Source organism: Ailuropoda melanoleuca, chromosome 3, assembly GCF_002007445.2.
Source record: "Ailuropoda melanoleuca isolate Jingjing chromosome 3, ASM200744v2, whole genome shotgun sequence".
NCBI lineage: Eukaryota > Metazoa > Chordata > Mammalia > Carnivora > Ursidae > Ailuropoda > Ailuropoda melanoleuca.
In genome coordinates, this window is record NC_048220.1 from 93484327 (window position 1) to 93494220 (window position 9894).

General features: G+C 32.0%; 1 long non-coding RNA gene across 1 annotated transcript in view; it reads right to left on the reverse strand.

Moving 5' to 3' along the window:
- Positions 1-7657, reverse strand: part of LOC117801404 — a 107766-nt gene extending 100109 nt beyond the window's left edge. Inside the window, exons 1-2 of the long non-coding RNA XR_004623898.1 lie at positions 7614-7657; positions 2461-2493 (exon numbers count right to left, since the gene is read on the reverse strand). This is a non-coding gene — a long non-coding RNA (uncharacterized LOC117801404). The remainder of the gene's footprint in view (positions 1-2460; positions 2494-7613) is intronic.
- Positions 7658-9894: the final 2237 nt, after the last annotated feature.

Consider the following 9894-nt stretch of genomic DNA (forward strand, 5'->3'; position numbering starts at 1 on the left):
AAAAAAAAAAAAAAAAAAATGGCATGATATATTCAAAGTGCTAAAAGCAAAAACCTGCAGCCAAGAATACTCTACCCAGCACGGTTATCATTCAGAATTTAAAGGAAAAATAAAGACTTTTCTAGACATGCAAAAAATAAATAAATGCACTACCACTAAACTGACCCATCTATATGCTGCCTATTAGAAGCTTATCTCCGATATAAGAACACAGAGACTAAAAGTGAAGGGATAGAAAAATACATTTCATGCAAATGGAAACCAAAGAAAGCTGGTATAGCTAGACTTACATTAGACAAAATAGGCTTTAAAACAAAGACTGTAATAAAAGGCAAAGATGGGAATTATAGAATGATAAAGTTGTTAATCCAGGAAGAAGATATAACATCTGTAAATTTCTATCCACCCAACACAGGAGCACTGAAACACAGAAAGCAAGAATTAACAGACCCAAAGGGAGAAATTGATAGCAATTCAGTAACTTCAGGGGACATAAATACTACACTTACAACAATGGATAGGTCATTCATATAGAAAATCAATAAGGAAAGACCAGCTTTATTTTTTTTTAAGATTTATTTATTTATTTGAGAGAAAGAGAGAGAGAGATTGTGTGTGTGCATGTGCGCACACACACACACGCACACGCAAGTTGGAGGACAGACAGATGGAGAGACTCCTCAAGCAGACCCCTGCTGAGCATGGAGCCTGACACAGGGCTCAATCTCACAACCCATGAGATTATGACCTCAGCCAAAACCAAGAGTCCGACGTGTAACCAACTGAGCCACCCAGGAGTCCCAGGAAACACCAACTTTAAATGACACATTAGACCAGATGGACTTAACATATTTATACAAAATATTCCATCCAAAATACCAGAATATATATTGTTCTCAAGTGCATGTGGAACATTCTCCAGGATAGATTATGTAAGGCCACAACACAAGTCTCAATAAATTTAGGACAAGTGAAATCCTATCAAACATTTTTTAGACCACAATGGTAAAAAAAGAAACTGGAAATCAATCAGAAAAATAACATTGGAAAAATTACAAATACATCAAGTTTAAAAACATACCACTGAATAACCAATGGAACAATGAAGAAATCAAAGGAAAATATTAAAAAAACAAACAAACAAACAAAAAACCAAAAAACAAACCTTGAGACAAATGAAATCGAAAACACAAGATATTCAAATCAATGGGAAGCAGAAATTCTAAGAGGGAGGGTCATAGTAAAACAGACCTACCTCAAAAAAACCACAAAAATCTCAAATAAACAAAGTTCACACCTAAAGGAACAAGAAAATGAGAAACAAATGAAGCCCAAAGTTAACAGAAAGAAAGATCAGAGTGAAAATAAATGAGACTAAAACGATGATAAAAAAGATTATGAAACAAAAAGCTGGTTCTTTCAAAAGATTAACAAATTTGATAAACTGTTACCTAGACATACCAAGAAAAAAAAAGGGCCTCAAATAAACTGAAAAATTAAAAATAAGTCACAACTGATACTAAAGAAATACAAAGAACTGACACTAAAGAAATACTATGAACAATTCATGTCAATAAAGTGAACAACCTAGAAGAAATGGATCAATTCTGATAAACACATAGTCTTCCAAAACTGAATCACAAAGAAACAGAAAATCTGAATACGTCAATTACTACCAAGATTAGATGAGTAATTCAAAACTCCTCCCCCCCCACACACACAAAAAAACAAAAAAACAAAAAAAAAAACCCTCCCAACAAACAAAAGTCCAGGACCAGATAGCTTCACTGGTAAGTTCTACCTAATATCAAAAATTATTTAATAGCTATCCTTCTCAGACTCTTCCAAAAAACTAAAGAGGAGGGGATGCTTCCCAACTCATTTTATGAGGCCAGCATTACCCTGATACTAAAACCAGACAAAGACACCACAAAAGAAGAAAATTATTGGCCAACACCCTGATCAATATACATGCAAAAATACTCAACAAAATAGTAGCAAACCGAATTCACCAATACATTTTAAAGCACTGTATACCATGATCAAATGGGATTTATTCTAAGGATGCGAGAATGGCTTAACATTTCCAAATCAATTAACATGATATACCACAGTAACAAAATGAAGGAATAAAAAACTCTATGTTCATTATTCATCTTAGTAGACAAAGAAAAAGCATTTGATAAAATTCAACATCCATTTATGATAAAAATGTTCAACAAAGTGGGTATAGAGGTAACGTACCTCAATACAAATAAAGGCCATATATGACAAGCCCATAGTTACTATACTCAATAGTGAAAATCTGAAAGGTTTCTAAAATCANTCAAAGTGGGTATAGAGGTAACGTACCTCAATACAATAAAGGCCATATATGACAAGCCCATAGTTACTATACTCAATAGTGAAAATCTGAAAGGTTTCTAAAATCAAGAACAAGACAAGGATGTACATTCTCACCATTTTCATTCAACACAGCACTGGAAGTCCCACCTGGAGCAATTCGAAAAGAAAAAAACAAATAAATAAAAAAATAAAAGGCATCTAAATTGGAAAGAAAGAAGTAAAACTCTCATCATTTGTAGACAACAACATTATTTAATATACAGAAAACCTTAAAATTTCACCAAAAACATTATTAGAATAAACAAATTCTGCGAAGTCACAGGATGCAAAATATACATAAATCTGTTACATATTTTTATACACTAAATAATGAACTGAAACTATCAAAAAGAGAAATTAGGAAACAACCCTATTTACAATTGCATCAAAAAGAATAAAATATATAGGAATAAATTCAACCAAAGAGGTTGAAAAACCTATATATTGAAAACTACAAGACATTGATAAAATAAATAGAAGATACAAATGAATGGAAAGATATTCCATGCCTATGCATTGGAATTTTGATGAGGATTAATTGAATCTATGAATACCAAAAGCAATTTATAGATTCCATATTACCCAAAGCAATATATAGATTCAATGAATCCCCATCAAAATTCCAATGCCACTTTTTAGGGAAATAGAACAAACAATAATAAAATTTGTATAGAGCCACAAAAGATCCTAATACCCAAAGCAATCTTAAGAAGAACATAGCCAGAGATACCTCATGCCCTAATTTCAAGCTATATTACAAAGCTATACTAATCAAAACAGTATAGTATTAGCATAAAAATAGACACATGGATCAATGGAAGAGAACAGTGGGCACAGAAACAAACCCATATATATATATATATATATATATATGGGTTTGTTTCTGTGCCCACTGTTCTCTTCCATTGATCCATGTGTCTATTTTTATGCTAATACTATACTGTTTTGATTAGTATAGCTTTGTAATATAGCTTGAAATTAGGGCATGAGGTATCTCTGGCTATGTTCTTCTTAAGATTGCTTTGGGTATTAGGATCTTTTGTGGCTCTATACAAATTTTAGTATTGTTTGTTCTATTTCCCTAAAAAGTGGCATTGGAATTTTGATGGGGATTCATTGAATCTATATATTGCTTTGGGTAATATGGAATCTATAAATTGCTTTTGGTATTCATAGATTCAATTAATCCTCATCAAAATTCCAATGCATAGGCATGGAATATCTTTCCATTCATTTGTATCTTCTATTTATTTTATCAATGTCTTGTAGTTTTCAATATATAGGTTTTTCAACCTCTTTGGTTGAATTTATTCCTATATATTTTATTCTTTTTGATGCAATTGTAAATAGGGTTGTTTCCTAATTTCTCTTTTTGATAGTTTCAGTTCATTATTTAGTGTATAAAAATATGTAACAGATTTATGTATATTTTGCATCCTGTGACTTCGCAGAATTTGTTTATTCTAATAATGTTTTTGGTGAAATTTTAAGGTTTTCTGTATATTAAATAATGTTGTTGTCTACAAATGATGACAGTTTTACTTCTTTCTTTCCAATTTAGATGNGACAAGAAGTAACAAGTTTTGCCAAGGTTATGGAGAAAAGAGAATGCCCATGCACTGTTTGTGGGAATGGAAACTGGTGCAGCTACTATGAGAAACAGTATCTCGGCTCTTAAGGAAACTAAAAATACAGCTCTATATGATCCAGAAGTTCCACTTCTGGGTATTCATCTGAAAAAAAAAATCTATTTTGAAAAGATAAATGCACCCCTATGTTCACTGTGGTATTACTCACAAGGGCCAAGATATGGAAACAACCAAAGTGACCACTGATGGAGGGATAGATAAAGAAGATATGGTATATATACAATAGTATACTATTTAGCCATGAAAAATAAAAATAAATAAATAAATAAAGTTTTGCCATTTGGAACAATATGGATGGACCATGAGGGTAATAGATTCAGTGAAATTAAGTCAAACAAAAAGAAAGACAAATACTGTATGATTTCACTTACGTATGGAATCTGAAAAACAGAGCACATCAACAAACAAAACAAAACTCAAAGATGTAGAGAAAATATCAGTGGTTGCCAGGAGGGAGGTTGGGGGACACAGAATGGATGAAGGGCTCAAGAGGTACAAACTTCTAGTCATCAGATAAGTAAGTTATGGTGATGTAATATACAGTATTGTGACTAAAGTCAATAATATCATATATTATGTAACTTTACATGGTTACAGGGGAAACCAAACTTATTATGGTGATCATTTCCCAGTGTATACAAATAATGATTCATGTTGTGTACATGAAACTAATAGAACGTTACACATCAATTATACCTCAATAAAAGAGTAAATGAAAATATAATTAATAGGTAAGTAGAAATGAGAGAAAGGAACTCTAACTTTGAATTAAATGTCATATACATTGACCTCTTTTGTGAGTATCTTTGTCTATTTCTCAATTTAGTAAGAGTTTAACATTTGAATACACAGTGAGTTAAATAAGATGATAGAATTTTTTTCCCCACAAAAGCATATTCGTCTTGTTTTTCAATGTATTTTGTCTTATTGAAATTAAAGTGTAACTATTTTCCTCTCTCTTTTCCTACTCAAACTTACAAGAGCTTTTGAACATGCCTAAGAAGGTATTTTTCACCCCTTACAACCAAGTCCTGATCATTTGTGTCATTCTCTGAACATTTTATTAGAAGAGCTTAATCTGTACTTGTTTAGGTTTGGAAACAGAATGTAGAAGCAGAAATGACTTTTATAGTTCAATTAAACCATAACCTCCATGTAGCCCCTCTTCAAAATTAAGACTTGACTGATATGTCTAAGATTTGAGTTAATTCACAGCAGGACCTATGTCTCTGATTTCCTATTTTGGGATTCTTTGTACCACATTTTCCTTATGAGACTCTGGAAGTGTCTTTCTGTGGAGTAACAGAGAACTGTTCAAGAGTTTTGAATGATCACTGGAGCTCTTACAGACATCCTCAGTAGTATTAAATTATACATTGATTCATGATATTATCTTGGGTATTTAAATTTTTGTTATTAAGACATTATTGGTATAATTTTCTACAACAATATGCTTTTGTTAACCAAAGTACATATACATTTACTTTAACTTTACAAATTTATTCAACTTACTGTATGCTTTTTGGTATATGTACTGTCTAATTTGTGAAGGCTATGAACACTAAATGGTATAATATAGTTTCATTTTCTAAAGCTGTTTTTCTCATGTAATAATTACCTACATGTGATTTGTCATCATGTGAATATACAGAATTATAAGCCAATTTCATTTAATGTTCTATAATGTCATCCTTTTTACCCAAAAATTGTAACTAACTAAAGAAAACAAAATTAGATAAAAATAAATTGTATCTTTCCACACAATTTTGACTTTTCTCCAAGTGCAACAGCGATTTCTAGACTTTGTATCTGCTGAATATTACCTGCTAACATTCTGTGGTGGACAAACATTAAAATGACTCTCAATGATTTCTACAGCCTTTTGTTCATGATTTGCATAATACCCTCCCCTTGAGTGCGGGTGGAATCTATGACTTGCTACTAACCAATGGAATGCAGCAATGTCATTCTCATGATCATGTTAAGTTATAAAAGACTTGTATTATTAATTTCTTTCACTCTCTGTTGCTTCTTTCAAATAATCAAGTTGCTTTCAATCCTGTAGCTAAAAGGAAATAAATCCTGCCAACAATTTGAAGGAGCTTGGAAGTGGACCCTTCCTCAGTCAATCCTCCAGATCAGAACCCAACCACAGTCTACACCTTGATTGCAGCCTTATAAAAGCTCTAGTCATGCCATGCCTGTACTCACAACCCACAGAAACTATGAGATACTAAACGTGTGTTGTTTTAGCCCACTATGTTTGAAGTTATTTATTACATAACATAAAAATCTATTATTTTTTTTCTTAATTTTCCTATTTCCTAGCATTAATTGTATAGCTATCATGCAAACCTTTTTGGTCCTGGGGATTTCTAAAGTATTTCTGTCTCTTAATTACTACTGAATATTTTAGATTATTATTTGAGAACCAATGTCTATCATGTATAAAGATTGTTAAAAGAATTACAAATTCTCCAGTAACTGCTCACAAATGAGTAGAATAATTGGAGATATCACTTTAAGAAATCTAGACATTATGACTTAGTTTATTCAGTCTGGAAAAAGGTTTTCCTTCTACTACAATTTAATTCTGACACTTTTTCAGTGCCTAGAATCACTCTATTATGGCAAATAGCTCTTAATGGTACTGATAATAACATGACTAATACTCAAATATAAGGCTTGGGGGACTTATAGTACTCAAAATTACTCTATTGTAACAATGATTCAGAGAGAGAGAGGTTGAGACAGAGAGAGAATAGGGTATACTGCATTAATGCAACACAAATTGAACCTTACTTCATAAAGAGAAAATAAAAGGAAAGAGAATTAATATTTAATGAATAACTATTCTATGTCCAGCATTGTGTTAGGCCTTTATATATTCAAGCTAATATGGTAGCCTTGAACCAATACTTGATGGTAAAAAGAATTCTGTTTTCATCTCTGATATTTAAAGATTTAGAAGTCATCACTTCCAGTCGTACAACAAGAAAAATTAGAACAAACTGAAATCAACGACTTATCTTTATGCCATTAGAGAACAGAGGGCACAGAGCAAACAATCACCCTGAAATCTAGAATGGAAGTGAATCCTGGGTGTCAAGCCAAAATCTGCTTACCTGGAAGAGCCTGCTACAGTAATAAATTTAAATGGTTACTTTGACAAAATGCTACAGGCTCAGTATGAATTAGCCTAAGAGTGAGAAATTCCAGGAGGCCACAGTTTTAGGGAATCCCCACAAATTCATGGGTTTACCTCAAAAAACCCCAACAGATTCTCACATTAAAGAGCCAAGAAAAAGATGGCTTTGGGGCTCTGGCAGATGGAAAGGAAAAGTAACCATTTGGAAATATATTCAGAGCATTTTATATAACAAGGCTTAATCTTTGCTGGAAAAGATTTACTGATTGTTTTCTGAGCCAGGGAAAGGAATTTTCCCAAATATAGCCTTTCACTGTCCCTTCACCTAAGCCTGGAAAAATATAAGAAACCCTTATGAAGGTCACACATGGGCAAGGAATGCAGGCTCATTAAAAGACTAAGATTCAATCAAAAGATTATAAAACACATACCTTCCTTCACTCTTGATCACCACAACAGAAGAGCTTCAGATCAATAACAGTGGATTACAGTTGAGAGATCTGCAAGACACTGACTCTAAGGATGAGTTCTTAGGGAAGCCCAAAGACAAGGGGAGAAACAAAATATCAAAAACAATACAGGAATTTGAAGCATCCACTACTTACAGCTACAGCAAATATTAAACACCACCCAACTCCTAGTCGGACTAACCTAAAATTTCACACTAAAGACCTATTTATTTCAGTTCCTATTATGTGACACATTATGTCAGGCTTTCAACAAAAATGAATGAATTAGGCTAAAAGGCAAAAAAGAAAACAAACAGCGACAACAAAAACCATGTTCTGAAAACACAAAGCAAGTATCAAAACCAGACTCAGATATAACATGCATGTTGGAATTCTCAGAAAAGTAGTTTAAAATAACTATGATTACTACTTTAAGGGCTCTGATGGAAAAAGAAGACAGCATATAGAAATAGATGTATAATATAAGCAGAGATATGAAAACTCTAAGAAATTATCAAAAGATAGAAATCAAAAACACTGTAACAAAAATTAAGAATTCTTTTGATCGGCTCATTAGAAGTGGACATTTGGATGCAGTAGAGGAAAACATAAGTGAGCTTTAATATACGTCAGTAGACACATTCCAACTGAAATGCAAAGAGAAAAAACAAGAATTTAAAAACATTTTTTTAAGTACACTCAAGACAATTTTAAAAGCTATAAGAAACATGTAATTAGATAGAAGCAGAAGAAAGAAGGAATGGAGAAGAAGACATATTTAAAGAAATACTCACTGAAAATTTTCCAAAATTATTAATAGAAGGCAGATCCAGGAAGCTCAAAGAACCAAACAGGATAATGACCAAAAAATCTATACTTAGGCATATTGTATTCAAACTGCAGAGAAACAAAGATAAAAATGAAATCTTGGAAGAAGCTTAAGATAAAAACAGTTTAACTACAGAGAAAAATGACAAGAATTACAGTGGCTTCCTTGTCATAAACCATGCAACAAAAAGAGAGTAGAGGAAAATTTGTAAGTATTGAAAGAAAACAACCAAAAACCTAGAATCTTCTAATCTTTTAAAAGTGAAGGAGATACAAGGCTTTCTCAAACAAACAAAAATAAAATAAAAAATTCATTGACAACACAACTACCTTACATGAAATGTTTAAAGAACTTCTTAGGAAGAAGGAAAATGGTATGTTTAAAATTTGGATTTACATAAAGAATGGAAATAGACAAAAGAAGAAATAATTGAAGGGAAAATAATTTTTTTTAAATTTTCCTATTCTTAATTGATCCAAAAAGAAAACTGTTGGAAGTAATAATACTAATAATATATTTGATGATTATTGCATAGGGATAAGTGAAATGAATTACAGCAAGGTTAAAAGGTATGGAAGAAAAGAACTGAACATGCTTTTATAAGTTACTTGCACTACAGGTGAAGCAACATAGTGTTAGTTAAAGGGGGGATTTGGGATATTTCAAGGGAAATCACTAATTTTTTTAAAAAAAGAAACCTAATTGATATGCAAATATGGGAGATAAAATGGAATCATAAAAAATCCTCAGTTAAAACCTGAGAAAGGATAAAAGGGGAGGCAGGAAACAAAAGACAATTATGATGAATAGGAAACAGTTACAAAAAAGGTAGAATTAATCCAAATACATCAGGAATCACTTTAAATGTGAATGGTTCACATATGCTAATAAAAGAGAGAGGCTGTCAGAGTGAGCTATCAAGCCACAAATGATATGTATGAACTTTGAATGCTTATCCGTAAGTGAAAGAAGCTAGTTGGAAAGGGCTACATACTGTAGGATTCCAATTGTATGTACGCCATTGTGGGAAAGACGAAACTACAGAGACAGTAAAAAGTCAGTGGTTGACAGAAGATGGGACAAGAGAAGAGTGTTGAACAGGTGAAACACAGGACATTTATTTAAGGTAGTGAAACTGTTCTGTATGAGACCAAGATGGTGGAGATATCTATATATCTATCTATATATATCTATATATCTATCTATCTATATATATCTATCTATATATACTATATATTAGTCAAAACCCATTGAACTTTACAATAGCACAAAGGTGTCTGAATCTATTAAATTTATTTAATTTTAAATCTATTAAATCTTAAATCTATGAAATCTTAAATCTATTAGAATTATATGAAACAACATCAATAGAGAAAGTGGGGGAAATGATGCTGACCCAAGTAACTTCAAAGCAAGGAGAGCCTATAAAACACA